This window comes from Martes martes, assembly GCF_963455335.1.
Source record: "Martes martes genome assembly, chromosome: X".
Lineage (NCBI taxonomy): Eukaryota > Metazoa > Chordata > Mammalia > Carnivora > Mustelidae > Martes > Martes martes.
The window spans coordinates 74,484,713-74,503,821 of NC_137897.1; positions in this window are offsets into that span (position 1 = coordinate 74,484,713).

Sequence of the window (19,109 nt, forward strand, 5' to 3'; positions counted from 1 at the left end):
ATATTTTGAAAGAAGAGGGAGACCACATTCACATACTTTTATTACAATATATGATTATAATTGTTCTATTTGATTATTAATTATTGTTAGTTTCCTACTTTAATTTAAACATTATGAAATTTATGTATAGAAAAAAAGTGCATATATAAGGCTCAGTACTGTCTATGGTTTTAGGCATCCACTAGGTATAATGAAACATATTGCTTATGGTTAAGGAAGGTGGCTACTGCAGATTACTGTTAAGCTCCCTTTCAGAGTAACTCAAAATTTCGAATTTTTTTTTCCTGAAGTTTATGTCCTGCTTTATTTTTACTAATGGCCATCTTTGACTGCTTAGTGTTTTATTTTTTTAAAGATTTTATTTATTTTATTTGACATACAGAGATCACAAGTAGGCAGAGAGGCAGACAGAGAGAGGAGGAAGCAGGCTCCCCGCTGAGCAGAGACCCCCCCCCAATGTGGGGCTCAATCCCAGGATCCTGGGATCATGACCTGAGCCGAAGGCAGAGGCCTTAACCTTCTGAGCCACCCAGGTGCCCCTGAATATTTTAATTTAAAAGTTATTGCCTGCAACTGATACTGTGTCTCTTTGATAATCTCACTTAGATTTTTTTTTAAGGAGATAGTCTAGTAATAGTTATAGCTTAAAATCTGTATGAAATTCACATATACATTAGGACTCGACAGCAAAGAACTGATTTTCTTTGGAACCACAGTATTATTTAGGAGGCATTGTTCAGAAAAAAATACAGAAACAGCTTTAAATGTGAAAACACATGTTATATTAAGGAGATATATAGAAGATTAGTACAAACAAGGTTTGTTTGGATACTTTATTTGAAATCAGTAACCCCATAGGTGAAGTGAATGGCTGAGAGATTGAGAATGGGAAAAGCTTTCTTTTTCTTTTCTTTTGGGCATGAGCTACCAGCTTGAATGCATCCAAGAGCTATTAACATCTGTTAGCTACTTTGTGGCCTATGAACAATGGGTTAACAGTCTCATTCCAAACCCAGATGAATGAAATTCATCTTACAAAAAAATGTCAATATGGTTGCACAAAATGACACCCTTTTTGACAGAAGAAATCTCAAATATTAAGAGTACACATATTCAACTTTTTTGGTTTCTTTCTGTAAGACTTTCCCGTAGACCCAGGAAAAATAGCACAAAGATACCTAACCCAATATTTCTCATGTTTAGGTAACACAATGAAATACTCCATTGTATTTTTAGAAGTGTTCATCAGCAATACTTTTTTCTGACTTAAACAGTATTTTTAAGGAATGCTCCAAGTAAATGAAGTAGAAGTCAAGAAAAATGGCAATAACATGAAAAGTTTGACAACAGTAGAAGGATTTAATTAGCTGATCAGATCCAACTTGTATCTTGATAATTGCAAAGAGTTTATACCTGACTATAAGCAACAAAAACATTTCTTAAATTCTGCAAAAGACTAAATTTCTGCTACGTTACATTTTAAATGATGAGATAAGTTGACTGTTTCAACTAAAATTTAGATTGATTATTTTGTAAAAGTAATAACGTTGAAAGGAGAGTGCTAACCATGAGTATTCCGCACTGCACCATCCTGTGGCCAGTTTGGTGGGAGGGCTAGAACTGGTGTGGCCTTGGTGCTTAAGGCTCACTGAGACAGCACATTGGTTAGGGCACCCAGACTATGCACTGGTCTATGCTTTCAGTGGAGGGGAAGCATAGACTGTCCTTCAGTCCTTTCCATCTAGGGAGAGTTCTAGCAGCTCCTCCTCCCTGCTCACCATTAAGCAGAGTTCTAGGGCTGGCTCTTTAATTTGCTAGTTGCTCTTTTATACTGCTCCTTTTTTTTTTTTTTTTTTCGTGTCCCAGTGCTACTGGAGCTGATGTGGACTAGGGGACCATTTAACAGGGCTTGTTAAATGGCAAACTGGCCGTGGCATCCAGATCCTGCTTTGGTCTGTGCTTTCCAGGTGAAAGGGAATGTGTAATCCATGTGGCTTTCCAGTTCCTCTGATCCAGACAGAGTTCTGGCAACTCATCTGCCCAGGTCTGGTAGAGTTCTAGGGCTGGGTCTTTAATAGGCTAGTTGCTTCTTAAACCATGACTTTTCTTCCTGTACCCAAGGACAGACAAATCTGTTCAAGGTCCAACAGTACTATCCCTCCCCACTGCAGTTTGGAGTTAGTTCTAGTTCCCTTCATTACTGTGTCTATCTCTCTTGTTTTGTTTTAACCATTTTTCTATCTTTTGTTGTGCAGAAGCTGTTCTGTTGGTCCTCGATTCTTCTTCAGGATGAATACACTATAAATAGGTATAATTTAGTGTGTTTCATGGAGGAAGTGAGTTCAGGGTCTTCCTACATTGCCATCTTAGACTAGAGCCATTATTCACATCATGCAAGATCCATTTTGGGGTGTCTCGGTGGCTCAGTCAGTTAAGTATCTGACTTTGGCTCAGGTCATGATTTCAGAGTCCTGGGATTGAGCCCTGGGTCTGTCTCCCGGCTCATCAGGGAGTCTGCTTCTCTTCCTCCCTCTACCCCTACCCTCACTTGTGCTTGCATTCTTTCTCTCAAATAAATAAACATAATTTTTTTCAATCCATTTTGACTATTTTAAAACACACAATTCAATGGCTTTGAGTATGTTCACACTACCGTACAAACATCAGTACTATCTAATTCCAGAACATTTTCTCACCCCAAAAGAAATGCCATACTACTCAACTCCCCCCGCCACTGTCCCTGATGACCACTAAACTATTCTCTGTCTCTATGGATTTGCTTATTCTGAACATTTCATATAAAATGGAATCCTATATTATGAGATATTTTGTGTCTGGCTTCTTTTACTTAGGATAATGTTTCCAAGGTTCATCTATGGGTAGCATGTTCTACCAATTCATTCCTTTTATGGCTGATAATATTTCATTGTATGGCTATAGCACATTTAGTTTAACCATTCATTAGTTGATGGAGGTTTGAGTTGTTTCCACATTTATTTCAAATGATGCATCTATGAATATTTGTGTACGTGTGTGTGTGTGTGTGTGTGTGTTCCTATGGTTTTAGTTCTCATGTATATATGGAATTGCTGGATCATAGAGTAACACTATTTTTAATTTTCTGAGGAGCCACAAAAGGTTTTCTACAGTGGTTGTCCCATTTCACATACCCACTCATAATAAATTAAGGTTCCAACATCACATACTTGCCAATAATGCTGGGTTTTTTTCATTGTTTTCGTCATCCTAGTAGATATGACGTGGTATCATGTGGTTTTGATTCACATTTCCCTAATGATCAATGATGTTAATCATGTTTTAATGTTCTTACAGAATATCTGAAAAAATTTTTGGAGATAAATCCTTTGCTCTTTTTAAAAATTGGATTGTTGAGGCGCCTGGGTGGCTCAGTGGGTTGAGCCTCTGCCTTTGGCTCAGTCATGATCTCAGGGTCCTGGGATCAAGCTCTGCATCAGGTTCCCTGCTCAGCAGGGAGTCTGCTTCCCCTTCTCTCTCTGCCTGCCTGTCTACTTGTGATCTCTCCTCTCTGGCAAAATAAATGAATGAATGAATAAATAAATAAATAAATAAATAAGATCTTAAAAATTAGATTGTTTGTGTTTATATTGTTGAGTTGTATTATTTATATATTCTGGTTATAAGTCCATTATCAGAAATGTGATTTGCGAATATTTTCCCCCAATCTGTTGGTTGTTTTTTTTTCATTTTCTTGATGGTATTCATTAATGCATGAAAGTTTTTAGTTTTGGTAAAGCCCAGCTTATCTATTTTTTTTCTTTTGTTTCTTCTGTTTTTTGTTATAGTACCTAAGAAACCAGTGACTGATCTAAGACAACAGACTTACCCCTAAATTTATTCAGAGTCTTATAATTTTAGCTCTTCGATTTAGGTCTTTGTTTTGTTTGTTTCAAAATTTTCATTAAATTCTTGTTATCCATCTACATCATTACAATTGACAAGACTTCACTCTTTTGATGGCTGAGTAATATTGCATTGTATATATACATCAGCTCTTCTTTATCCATTCATCAATTCATTGACTTTTTGGGCTCTTTCCATAATTTTGCTATTGTTGACAATCCTGCAATAAACATCAGGGTGCATGTGCCCCTTCAGATCAGTATTTTTGTACCCTTACAGTAAAATTGTTGGGTCAGAGGTTAGTTCAATTTTTAATTTTTGAGGAACTTCCATACAGTTTTCCAGAATGGCTGCACCAGTCTGCATTCCCAGCAACATTGTAAGAGGGTTTCCTCTTATCCACATCCTTGTCAACAGCTTCTGTTTCCTGAGTTGTTAATTTTAGCCATTCTAACTGGTGTAAGATGATATCTCATTGTGGTTTTGATTTTATTTCTCTCATGATGAGTGGTGTTGAGAATCTTTTCATGTGTCTGTTGGCCATCTGGATGTCTTATTTGGAGAAATGTCTATTTATGTCTTCTGTCCATTTCTTAACTGAATTGTTGTTTTTTTGAGTATTGGATTTGATAAGTTATTTATAGATTTTGGATACTAACATTTTATCACGTATGTCATGTGCAGATATCTTCTACTCTGTAGGTTAACTTTTGATTATGTTAATTATTTCCTTCACTGTACAGAAGTTTTTATCTTTCTGAGGTCTTAAGTTTGCCTTGCTTCTGAAGACACATCTAGTAAGAAGTTGCTCTGACCAAGGTCTAAGAGGTTGCTGCCTGTGATGTTCTTTGGGAGTTTGATGGTTTCCTGTCTCCCATTCAGGTATTTCACACATTTCGAATTTATGTTTGTGTGTGGTGTAAGAAAGTGGTTCCATTTCATTTTTTTGCATGTTGTTGGCCAGTTTTCTCAACACCATTTGTTAAAGGGACTGTCTTTTTTTCCATTGGATATTCTTTCCTGCTTTGTTAAAGATTAGTTGACCATATAGTTGTAAGTCCATTTCTGGGTTCCTTATTCTGTTCCATTGATCTATGTGTCTGTTTTTGTGCCGGTACCCTACTGTCTTGGCAACTACACCTTTATAATATAGCTTGAAATCTGGAATTGTGATGTGTTCAGTTTTGGTTTTCTTTTTCAAGTTTGTTTTGGTTATTCAAGGCCTTTTGTCATCCCATACAAATTTTAGGATGGTTTGTTCTAGTTCTGTGAAAAATGTTGGTAATATTTTGATAGGGATACATTAAATGTGTAAATTACCTTGTAGGGCAGATATTTTAACAGTATTTGTTTAAAAAAATGGATTTGTTCTGGTCCATGAGCACAACATGATTTTTCATTTTTTTTCTTTTTTTAAAGATTTTATTTATTTATTTGACAGAAAGAGAGAGCACAGCAGAGGGATCATCAGGCAGAGAGAGAGGGAGAAGCAGACTTGCTGAGTGGGGAACCCAACATGGGACTCGATTTCTGGACCCTGGGATCATGACCCAAGCTGAAAGCAGACACCACCCAGGTGCCCCTGTTTTTTCCATTTCCTTGTGTCCTCTTCAGTTTCTTTCATATATATTTTATAGTTATCAGGGTACAGAAATTTTACCTCTTGGGTTATGTTTACTCCTAGGTATCTTATGGTTTTTAGAGCAATTGTAAATGGGATTTATTCCTTGATTTCTCTTCCTGCTGCCTCATTGTTACTATATAGAAATGCAACAGATTTCTGTACATTGATTTTGTGTCATGAGGCTTTCCTGAATTAGTTTATCAGTTCTAGTGGTTTTTTTTTTTTTTTTTTTTGGTGGAGTCTTTTGGGTTTCCTATATAGAGTATCATGTCATCTGTGAATAGTGAAAGTTTGACTTCTTCCTTGCCAATTTGGATTCATCTTATTTGTTTTTGTTTTCTAACAGCTGAGGCTAGGACTTCAAGTAGTATGTTAAATAACAATGGTGAGAGTGGACATCCTTGCCTTGTTCTAGACAATGGAGGAAAACTTTATTTTTCTCCATTGAGGATGATATTAGCTGTGGGTCTTTCATATATGACCTTTATGATGTTAAGTTATGGTCCCTCTATCCCTATGTTGTTGAGAATTTGTATCAAGAAAGGAGGATGTACCTTGTCAAATGCTTTTTCTGCATCTATTGAGAGGATCACATAGTTCTTATTCTTTCTTTTACTAATGTTCTGTATCACATCGATTGATTTTCAAATTTTGAATCACCCCTGTATCCCAGGAATAAATCCCACTCAATCATGGGGAATAATTCTTTTTTTTTTTTTTTTTTTTTTTTAGATTTTATTTATTTATTTGACAGAGAGAGATCAGAGTAGATAGAGAGGCAGGCAGAGAGAAAGGGAGAGAGGGAAGCAGGCTCCCTGCTGAGCAGAGAGCCCGATGTGGGACTCGATCCCAGGACCCTGAGATCATGACCTGAGCTGAAGGCAGCGGCTTAACCCACTGAGCCACCCAGGCGCCCCATGGGGAATAATTCTTTTAAGATAATGCTGCATTTGATTTGCTAGTAGCTTGTTGAGATTTTTGTATCATTGTTCATCATGGAAACCAGCCTGTAATTCTCCTTTTTAGTGAGATCTATGTCTGATTTTGGAATCAAGGTGCTGATGGCCTCATAGAATGAGTTTGGACATTTTACTTACATTTTTATATTTTGGAACAGTTTAGGAAGATTAGGTATTAGCTTTTCTTTAAAGATCTGCTGGAATTACCCTGGAAAACCATCTGGTCCAGGACTCTCATTTTTGGTAATTTCTGTTTATTGATTCAATTTCTTTGGTGGTTACAGGTCTACTCAAATTTTCTATTTCTTCCAGTTTCAGTTTTTCTGGTTTGTATGTTTCTAGGAATCTATTTCTTCTGGATTGTTAAATTTATTGGCATATAATTTTTTTCATAATATTTTCTTATAATTGTATTTCTGTGGTGTTGGTTGTTACTTCTCCTCTCTCATGTGTGACTATTTATTTGTGTCCTTTTTTTTTTCTTTTTGACAAGTCTGGCTAAGGGTTTATCAATTTTATTAATTCTTTTGAAGAACGAGCTCTTAGTTTCATTGATCTCTTCTGTGGGTGTTTTTGTATTTATATCATTTATTTCTGCTTTTATCTTTATTATTTCACTTATTCTGCTGGCTTTAGGATTTATTTGCTGTGCCTTCTCTAGTTTATTTAAGTGTAAGGTTATATTGTGTATATGAGGCTTTTCTTGCTTCTTGAAGTAGACCTATAATGCTATGTACTAGCTGCCTTCCAAGATTTTGACTATCATATTTTCGTTTTCCTTTGCTTCCATTTTTTTTTTCAAATTTCTTCTTTAATTTCCTGGTTAGCCCATTCGTTCTTTAGTAGGATGTTTTTAACTTCCACCTATTTTTGTTTTTTTCCCAATTGTTTCTTGTGGTTGACTTCAAGTTTCATAACATTGTGGTCAGAAAAAACACATGGTATGATTTCTATCTTTTTGTACTTGTTGAGGACTGATTTGTGATCTAGTATGTGATCTATTCTGGATAATGTCACATGTGCACTTGAAAAGAATGTGCATTCTACTGCTTTAGGATGAAGTATCCTGAATATATACATTAAGTCCATCTGGTTCAGTATGTCATTCAAAGCCACTGTTTCCTTGTTGTTTTTCTGCTTAGATGATCTGTCCATTGCTGTAAGGGGGTGTGTGTGTGTTAAAGTCCCCTACTATTATTGTATTATTATCAATGTGTTTCTTTATGTTTGCTATTATTTGCTTTATATATTTGCATGTTCCTACATTGGGAGAATACATATTTACAATTGTTTGATCTTATTGGATAGACGTCTTTATTATGATATGGTGCCTTTCTTCATCTCTTGTTACAGTCTTTGTTTTAAAGTCTGGTTTGTCTGATATAAGTATGCCTATTCTGGCTTTCTTTCGGCATCCGTTAGTGTACTAGATGGTTCTCCATCCCCTCGCTTTCAACCTGCTAGTGTCTTTAGGTCTAAGGTGAGTCTCTTGTAGGCAGCATGGTCTTTTTTTTTTTTTTTTAATCCGTTCTGATACCCTCTGTCTTTTGATGGGAGCATTTAGTCCATTTACATTCAGAGTGATTATTGATAGATATGAATATGTACCATTGTATTACCTGTAAAGTCATTGTTTCTGGGTCCTGCTGAAAAAAAGTATTCTTGGTTGCAATTTTTTTTTTTTCCTTTCCACATGTTGAATATATCATGTCACTCACATCTAACTTGCCAGGTTTCTATGGAGAGATCTGCTGCTAACCTGATTTGTCTTCCCTTGTAGGTTAGGGATTTATTTTCCTTTCTGCCCCCCCCCCCAGTTTTTGTTTAAATTCCATCTACTTAAAATAGAAAGTAATATTATTTTCAGGTGTAGAATTTAGTGATTCATCACTCCCATACAATACCCAGTGTCATGACAATAGATTTGAATAATATAGTTAAGAAGCTTGACCTAATATTTTGACCACTACCTAGAATTATATGCTCTAATGCAAAATAATACACATTCATATCTTGTGTCTAAACAATTTACAAAAATTGATCCTGTTCTTTGCCACACACACACACACACACACACACACATACACGTTAATAAATTCTCAAGTGGAGAACTGATAGCTCACATTATCTAATGAGAATGTTACAAAGCTAGAAGTCAACAGTAAAAATACAACAAAAAGTAAACCAAAAAATGGGATTTCTTTTTCCATACTGTTTTCAGGAAACTTTATCTACATACTTTGCACATTTTACTATGATATGTGCTGATATTGGCTAGTTTTTGTTGATTTTAATGGGAGTTCTCTGCGCCTTCTGGATTTGGATGTCTATTTCTTTCCCCAGATGAAGTAAGTCTTCAACTAAAATTTCCTCAAATAAACCCTCTGTCTCCTTTTCGCTCTCTTCTTCTTCTGTGACTCCTATGATAGAAATGTTATTATACTTTATGGAATCACTGAGTTTTCTGAGACTACATTTGTGATCCAATATTTTTCTTTCCCTCTTCTTTTCAGCTTTATTATTTTCCATAATTTTATTTTCTATATTGCTTACTTGTTCCTCTCCTTCTTCCATTCTTGTGGTCATTACATCCAGTCACTTTTTGTATCTTGGTTATAGCTTTTTTAAAATTTTAGCCTGACAAGTTTTAGGTCTTTTATCTCTGCATTAAGGGTTATTCTGGTTTCCTCAGTGTTTTTCTTAAGCCCAGGTAGTATTCTTATGATTGTTGTTTAAAATTCTGGTTCTGGCATATTACATATATCTATTTTGATTAGATCACTGGCTGTGACCTGTTCTTGTTCTTTCTTGTGGAATGAATTTCTTCATCTTGCCATTTTGTTTAGGTCTCTGTCTTTTGTGTGTTAAGAAAGGCTGTGCCAGATCCAATTACCACTAGGGCTGAAGCTTTGTGGCATTCTATGATCAGTAGACTTGGTGTGTACAAGGGTTTTGGGTAGTTTTCTGGGGGAGAGAGCTGCTGCTTCTCTGGCTCTCAATCACGCTTGCCATATTAAAAAAGTCACCAGCAGAGTGTAGGGGGAAGGGCTGGTGTAAGTGGCTCAAGCCTCCAGTATGTACAATGAGGCACTTACTAAAGTACAACTGTCCTGATGGGAAGGGTGAATAACTTCAGCCCACTTTCTTCCCCAAAGAGGGGTGTTCTTGGCTGCCACTGTTCTTGGAAGCCCTCAGAGAAAAGCAAACAATCTCCTCTCTTGTAACCCAAGCTTCGGTCAAATCCTTGCCTCCCCTCTGTCTGTGAGCTATCTGCAGGCCCAGTGGTGCAGTGAACCTGTGCTCTATCAGGTGAAAGCTGGGTTTTAAAACTCCAAATTTTAGGGATCTGTCTTGGTGCAGAACCGCACTGATCCTTCAGGGGGTGTCTCACCATACTGTGGCTAGTATTGGTTTGTCCCAGAAAAGCATTTGCATGATCATGCAGGGGCTTGGAGTTTATGGTAAAGGGTAGCATCCAAGTTAGCTGTCTTGAGCAGACATCTCTGTATGCTAATGAATGGGCAGCTCAGTGGCACTCACCAGCTTTTTTGTCCTCTCAGGGGCAGCGTAGCCTCTCCTAAATGCACTCCAGGAAAGGGAACTGTCTCAACACAACCCAGGGGATCTTCAGAGTACTCTGCTTCTGGGCTTCTGCTATCCTTCTCCACAGAAGCACTGCTACGCCTGTCAGGCTTGACCCTGGAGATGATGCAGAATTCTAAAACTTCAGACTTCCATCTCTGCTGCTTGAAAAATCCTGAAATAATCAGCTCCTCTCATTTTCCCAGTCAGTGGTTTGGGGAAGTGTTTTTCTTGCGCAACTACCTGTGTGCTGCTTTATCCTGGCCTCTCTCCATGATCAGGGCTCCCTCCCCTTTGTAGCACCTTGTATTCTTTTTTCTCCCCAAATAACGTCACTACATCTCTTATCTTCTACCATGTGACCTCTTTTCTCCCTCTATTGTGCAGTTTGTTCTCTCAGTCCTCAGACTGATTTCCTGTATGCTCAGAATGACTTGATAATTATCTAGCTGTGTTCAAGAGATTAGGTAGACATAAGGGCCTCCTACTACTCTTCCATTTTCACTCCTCCTAGCAACCAGATTTATGTCTTTGAGTCACTTTAAGTTTTTGCATATGGTGTGAGGTAAGAGTACACCTTTATTTTGCATGTGGATACCCACTTGGTTCTGCAACATTTTTGCAAGCATTATTCTTTCCCCATTGAATGTTCTTAATGCCTGCATTGAAATTGTTTTGCCACAGATACATGGGTTTGTTTCTGGACTTTAAATTTTATTCTTTTGGTCTACGCATCTGTTCTTATGTTAGTGCCACACTATCTTGATTAATATAGTTTTTCATTAACTTTTGAAACTGGGAAAAGTGAGTCCTCCAACTTAACTTTATTTTGTTTTTCAAGATTATTCTGGCTCTTCTGGGTTCCTTGTATTTCGAACAATGTTACTCAACATTTAACCTATAAAAAATAAAATAACAAAAATAGAAGTGATAATTCTGTGGGGAAAATGAGTAATCAATGTAAACCTGTTATATAAGATGTTGAAATTATTATATAACTGTCATATTTTATGTAATATCATACTAGTTCTAGAGCAAATCAGAATGTATGAAAGCAAATCTATACAAAAGTATATTTAATACATAATAAAGGTAGCATTTCTTATTAATGAAAAAATGAGTTATTTTATTATTGGAAAATTTATAAACCATTTAATTCTTAAAGCTCAATGTATGCCTCATTCCTTAAATTTAAAAAAAAACTCATATGAATTAAAGAGTAAATACAAACATTGAAATATATAAGTACAAGAAGAAAATATTTATAATTTTGAAGTAGGAAAGGTTTTCTTAGACAAGAGACAAAATGCAGAATTAATAAATATAAATAATTATTTGAATGCATTATAATTTAAGTCTTTATTTTTAAAATTGGCAAATATAAAATAAAATCACAAACATGAAAAATTAGTGGCAACATCTAAGATACAGTATTGATGGCATAAATATATAAACAACATTTATAAACCAATAACAAAATAGAATACCTCAATAATATATTAAATATATAACCAGACAATTCAAAAAATCAGAAACACAAATATTCAGCAAGCATTTTCAAAATATTTAGCTTTACTAATACTCAAATAAACATATAATAATCTAAAAACATGGAATTATTTTCTACCAAACATTTTGGTAAAGGCAAAAAAATAATAAATTATAATGATACATTGTTAGTTAAAGTGTAAAATTAATGTAAGCCATTATGCAGGATGATTTTTCAATATGTCTTAATACTTTAAAATTACACGACTTTAGTAAGTTATCATATTATATTGTAATAAGAGTCTTCTATACAAATAAAAACTACTACAATCCTAAGGGGACAAGATGTTTTAAAATTTCTTGTATTCATACAATGTTGTACAAGCCTCATAATGGCAGAGTGAAAAGAAGGTTTTTAATCCAGTCAGCTGTAAACTAGAATATAGTTATAAGTAATGTGGACTTGTCAAATCATTCTGAACTTTAATTTCTGTAGCTTTAAGAAAAATATACTAATACCCACTTTGCAGAATTAACAGAATTGGTTGAAGTAATGGTTTCAGCATTCTCTACTGGGTTGAATAGTGTCTCCTTAAATTAAAAATTCATGTCCACTTGGAATATGAGTGTGACCTTTTTTGGAATTAGTACCTTTGCTGGTATAATAAGTTAAGGTGAGGACATACTGGATTAGGGTGGTCACTAAATCCAATATGGTGGGTGCTTTTATTAAGAGAAGGAAATTTGGGAATACCTGGGTGACTCAGTTGGTTAAGCAGCTGCCTTCAGATCAGGTCATGATCCCAGGGTCCTGGGATAAGAGTCCAGCCTCAGGCTTCCTGCTTGATGGGAACCTATTTCTCCCTCTGCCTGACATTCTCCCTCCTTGTGCTCACAACAAACTTTCTCTCTCTCTGACAAATAAATAAATAAACTCTTTTAAAGAGGATGAAAATTTGGGCAGTCTCAAACAGAGAGTGGAGAAGGCCTTGGGAAGACAGGTAGAGATTAGAGTGATGCATCTGCAGGACAAGGAATGCCAAAGATTGTCAATAACAACCAGAAGGCAGAAGAGGCAAAGAATTCCGCTCCCCCCTCCCCCCCGGAAACTTCAAAGGGAACATTTCCCTGCCAACACCTTGATTTTGGACTTCTGGCCTCCAGAACTGTAAAAGAAGAAATTTTTATTGTTTTAAGCAATCAAGTTTGAAGTACTTTGTTATGGCAGCCCTAAGACTCTAATATATGTATGTAGCACAGTACTTGCAAAGTTAAGAGCTCATTAAAAGAAAATATTTTTATTTATTGGTGATAAGATTTTTTCTTATACACATATGGTTTAAGCTTCTTGTGATGTAGGTGTTTTCACTATTTCCAGTTTTCAAAAAAGTAGCAGAATTAGAGGTTACATATTTTGTTTCAGCTCACAAAATTAATAAGTAAGAGACATTTGTTTCATATTTACTTGACAAAAAATACTTATTTTTTAAAGCATCACTTCACATTCTTGCTTTAAATTTCACCTTAAGTGCTGACAAATAATTAGGCAAGCTTGTCTACAATGAGTTTTGGGCTACATATTGAGAAATTCTAGAATCATCACATGACTTTAGGTCTTTGTAATGCATAAGGAAAAGAGGAAATTCCAGATACTTACAGAATTTTCATTGATCAGGACTAAAGTACCTGGTAGACAAGGTTAGTAAATGACAACAGTTCAAGCTATTAGACTCAATATCAAAACTACAAGATGATATAAACCATCATGCTTATGTTGATGTGTTTTATGTGAGGAAATCTTTTTATTAGAGGAAAATAAGCTAAGCTAAGAGGTCAAATTCATATCACTACTTTACATAATAATGAGAACATATGCAGCAATAGTTTTTAAAATTATTGTTATTGTTTTAATTCCCTAAGAACTTTCATCTTCAAAATATGCAAAAGAGGAAATTTGAACCAAAAATTCAAAGTCCATAAAAGATCTCCTTAAAATTCAAAAATTTCTTCCAGGATATGAATCATGTTATATAACCAGTAAACACATTGCTCATCTTCACGACTCACTCTCCAATAACCACATATTTCCACAAGTAATAAAAAAATCATTAAATCCTAAGTTCTTAGCAGCATTTTTTTCTAAAGTTGCATTGGAGGCCATGTTAAGTAAAGCAAGAATTCAACCTCTAGAACGAGACCTCACCTCGTTCTTTTGAAATTTTGAAAGACACATAATACACAGTATCTCGTTTATTGCTCACAAAAAGCTGTGAGGCAAGTATTTGGAGGGATGCTATGCTTAATGATAAAAATCCAAATCATGTCAGATTTTACCCTGTTCCATATCTCTAGGGACCCTAAGCACCATGACTATTGCCCAGAAACTCGGGCAAATAGCATCATCTCTTTAAGGGGTTCTCAAAGGCAAAAAATAATTGCACTTTTAATAATTTCCACAGCACATTTTATAGTTCTAGGTCCCAAATATGTACTCTATAAGTACTTGTTGAATGATGGATACTAAATATGGAAAGAAGCATACTACAGTGGAAAGAATATTCTACTGAAAGTCAAGAGCAATAAGTCACACAGCTGTAATCTTGAGGAAATAATCTCACTGAGCTTCATTTATTTTTTATAATATGAATGTTTCAGATTAGATCTCTGACATTTTTTCTCATTCTGACACTATACTGTAGGCCAAAATGGCCAAGGAACTGTTACTTGGAAAGCAAAGGTTTACCTACAACAATCAAAATAAGCTGTGGATTTTTTTAAGATTTATTTAATAATTTGGTGGGGAAGGGCAAAGGGAGAGGGAGACAACCAATATGGGGCTCCATCTCATGACCCTGAGATCTTGCCTTTGAGATCATGACCTGAGCTGAAACCAAGAGTCAGATGTTGAACTGACTGTACCAGCCAGGTGCACAAAGCTGGGGAAATATTTTAAGACCATTTAAAATAATTACATCATAAGACACCACACCCACCATAACTATAAATAAGCCTCAGTACCAGACAGGGATGAAGGAATACCTTTTAGGTGAAGACAATGTATAGATTTGATTTTTTTAACTTAAAATAAATTAATTAACATATATTTCATTACTAGTTTCAGAGGTACTTTAGAGATTCATCAGTTGCATATAACACCCAGTGCTTGTTACATCAAGTGCCCTCCTTAATGCTTAACCCACATTTAACCCTCCACCTACCCACCTCCCCTCCAGCAACCCTCAGTTTGTTTTCTATAGGTAGGAGTCTCTTATAGATTGGCTCTCTCTCTGTTTTTATGTTCTTTTATATATCCTTCCTTTCCCCTGTGTTAATCTATTTTGATTCTTAAATTCCACATATAGGGTGCTGGGTGGTTCAGTCAATTAAGCATCTCCCTTCAGCTCAGGTCACAATCTCGAGGTCCTGGGATCGAGCCCCTCATTGGACTCCCTGCTCAGTGGGTGGCCTGCTGCTCTCTGTCCCTCTCTCCCCCTACCCCCTTCTCTCTCTGTCAAATAAATAGATAAAAATCTTTTTAAAAATCCACAGATGAGTGAAATCATATGGTATTTCTCTGTTTTGGACTGACTTATTTCGCTTAGCTTAATACCCCCTACTTCCATCCATGGTGTTGTAAATGGCAAGGTTTCATTCTTTTTCATGGCTGACATATATAATATATATATCTATATTATATATATATAATTTTTGATGGCTGGATAGGTAGATAGAAGTGATATAGATAGATATCTATAGATATCTATATATAAATAAATATATCTCACATATATATATATATATATATATATATATATAGATCACAGATAGATAGATATAGATATGTATCTATTTCACAACTTCTTTGTCCTTTCATCTGTTGATGGGCATCTCGGTTCTTTCCAAACTTTGGCTATGATGGATATTGTTGCTATAAACATTAGGGTGCATATGTCCCTTCAAATCTCTATGTTTACATCCTTTGGATAAATACTTAGTAGTATAATTGCTGGGTGGTAAGGTCGCTCTATTTCAAACTTTTTGTGGAACCTCCAAAGTGTCTGTACAAGTTTGCATTCTCACCAGCAGTGTAAGAGGGTTCCCCTTTCCCCACAACTTTGCCAACATCTGTTGATTCCTGACTTGTTCATTTTAACCATTCTGACCAGCGTGAGGCAGTATCTCATTGTGGTTTTGGTTTGTATTCCCCTGATGTCTAGTGATGTTGAACATTTTTGTTATGTGTCTGTTGGCCATTTCTATTTTTTCCTTGGAAAAATGTTCACATATTCTACCCATTTATTGACGATTTGTTGTTGTTTTTATTTTTTAAGTGTTCAGTTTGGTAAATTCTTTACAGATTTTGGATATTAGTCCTTTATCTGATAAGACATTTGCAAATATATTCTCCCACTGAGTAAGTTGTCTTTTAGTTTTGTTGACTGTTTCCTTTGCTGTGCAAAAGCTTTTTATCTTGATGAAATTCCAAAAATTCATTTTTGCTTTGCTTTGTTTCCCTTACCTTTAATGTATGTGTCTAACAATATGTTGCTGCAGCTGAGGTGAAGAGGTTGCTGCCTGTGTTCTCTAGGATTTTGATGGATTCCTGTCTCACATTTATTTCTTTCATCCATTTTTAAATTTATTTTTGTGTATGGTGTAAGAAAATTGTCCATTTTCAATCTTCTGCACATGGTTGTCCAATTTTGCAAACACCATTTGTTGAAAAGAATGCCTTTTTTCCATTGGATATTCTTTCCTGCTTTGTTGAAGATTGGTTGAACATAGAGTTAAGGGTCCATGTCTGGGTTATCTAACCTGTTCCATTGATCTATGTGTTGTGTGTGTGTGTGTGTGTGTGTGTGTGTGTGTGTGTGTGTGTTCTATACTGTCTTGATGATCACAACTTTGTAATACAGCTTGAAGTTGGAATTGTGATGCCACCAGTATCAGTTTCCTTTTTCAACATGCATCTGGATACTCTGGGTCTTTTCTGGTTCCATACAAAATTTAGGATTCTTTGTTCCAGCTCATGAAAATTGTTGATAGTATTTTGATAGGGATTGCATTGAATGTGTAGACTCCTTTGGGTATCATAGACATTTTAACAATATTTCTTCTTCCAATCCATGAGCATGGAATGTTTTTCCATTATATGATGTCTTTCTCAATATCTTAACTAGAGTTTTAAAGTTTTGTGGAGTACATATCCTTTACCCCTTTGGTTAGTTTTATTCTTAGGTATCTAATGGGTTTTGGTGCAATTGTAAGTGGGATTGATTCCTTGATTTTTCTTGCTTCTGCCTTACTGCTAAGTATATACAAATGCAACTGACTTATGTGCATTGATTTTATATCCTGTAACTTTGCTGAATTCCTGTATGATTTCTAGCTATTTTGATGTGGAGTCTTTTGGAATTTCCAAATAAAGTATCATGTCATCTGCAAAGAGTAAACATTTGACTTCTTTGATGATTTGAATGTCTTTTATTTCTTTTTGTTGTCTGATTGCTGAAGCTATACTTCCAGGCCTATGTTGAACAACAGTGGTGAGAGTGGACATCCCTGTGGTATTCCTGACTTAGGTGAAAAGCTCTCAGTATTTCCCCATTGAGGGTAATATTTGCTGTGGGATTTTCTGTATGGCTTTTATGATATTGTTATATTTCCTCTATCACTACACTGTGGAGAGTTGTAGTCAAGAAAGGGTGCTGTAATTAGTCAAATGTTTTTGCTACATCTATTGAGAGAATCATGTGGTTCTTTTCCTTTCTTTTATTAATGTGGTGTATCACATTGATTGATATGCATATGTTGAAATGCAACCAAGGAATAAATCTCATTTCGCTGTAATGAATAATTCTCTTAATATACTGTTGGATCCTATTAGTATCTTGGTGAGAAATTTTGTATCCATGTTCATCAGGGATATTGGTCTGTAATTCTCCTTTTTGGTGGGGTCTGTGTCTGCTTTTGGGATCAAGGTAATGCTGACCTCATAGAACAAGTTTGGAAGTTTTCCTCCCATTTCTATTTTTTGAAACAGCTTCAGAAGAATAGGTATTGATTCTTTAAATGTTTGGTGGAATTCAGTTGGGAGACCATCAGTCCCTGGACTCTTGGTTTTTTGGAGATTTGTGATTACTGCTTCCATTTCTTTGCTGGTTTGGATCTGGTCAAGTTTTCTATTTCTTTCTGTCTTTATTTTGGTTGTTTATTTATTTCTGGGAATGTATCTGTTTCTTCCAGATTGCCCAATTTTTTGGCATATAATTGTTCAAATATTCTCTTGTAATTGTTTTTCTTTGGTGGTAGTGATTTCTCCTCTTTCACTTATGATTTTATTTACCTGCATCCTTTCATTTTTCTTTTGATAAGTCTGGCTAAGGGTTTAACAATCTTATTAATTCTTTCAAAGTACCAGCTCCTAGGTTCACTGATCTCTTCTACTGTTCTTTTGATTACTATCTCATTGATTTCTGGTCTAATTTTTATCATTTCTCTTCCCTTGCTGGATTTAGGGTTTATTTGCTGTTCTTTTTTCTAGATCCTTTAGTTGTAAGGTTAGGTTTTGTCTTTGAGACTTTTCTTATTTCTTGAGAAAGGCTTGTATTGCTATATATTTCCCTATTAGGACCACCTTTGCTGCATTTCAAAGGTTCTGTACTGTCATGTTTTCATTTTCATTTTTTTCATGTATCTTTTTAATTCTCCTTTAATTTCCTGGTTGACCCATTCATATTTTTAGTAGGATGTTCTTTAACCTCCATGTATTTGTGTCCCTTTTAAATGTTCTCTAGTGATCAAGGTCAAATTTTAAAGCATTGTAGTCTGAAAATATGCATGGTATAATCTCGGTCTTTTGGTATTGGTTGAGAACTGATTTGTGACCCAGTATGTGATCTATTCTGGAGCATGTTCCATGTACACTCAAGAAGAATGTGTATTCTGTTGCTTTAGAATGAAATACTCTGAGTACATCTGTTAAGTCCATCTGATGCAGTGTGTCATTCAAGACCCTTGTTTCCTTGCTGATCTTCTGCTTAGATGATATGTCCATTGTAGTGAGGGGGGTATTAAAATCCCCTATTATTATTGTATTATTGTTGATATGTTTCTTTGATTTTGTTATCAGTTGGCTTATATAATTAGCTGCTCCCATGTTAGGAGCATAGATATTTAAAATTGTTAAATATTCTTGTTTCATAAACCCTTTAAGTATAATGTAGTATCCTCCCTCATCTCTTATAATTGTTGGTTTAAAATCTAATTTGTTTGACATAAGGATTGCCACCCCAGCTTACTTTTTATGTCCATTAGCATGATAAATGGTTCTTCACCCCCTCACTTTTAATCTGGAATAGTCACTGTGTTTAAAATGAGTCTCTTCTAGACAGCATTATTGGTCAGTCTTGTCATTTATCTAATTGTTATCCTGTGTCTTTTGAAAGGAGCATTTAATCCATTTACATTCAGAGTAATTATTGGAAGATATGAATTTAGTGTCATTGTATTACCTGTAAAGTCAAAGTTTCTGCAAGTTGTCTCTGTTCCTTTCTGGTCTTTGTTACTTTTGG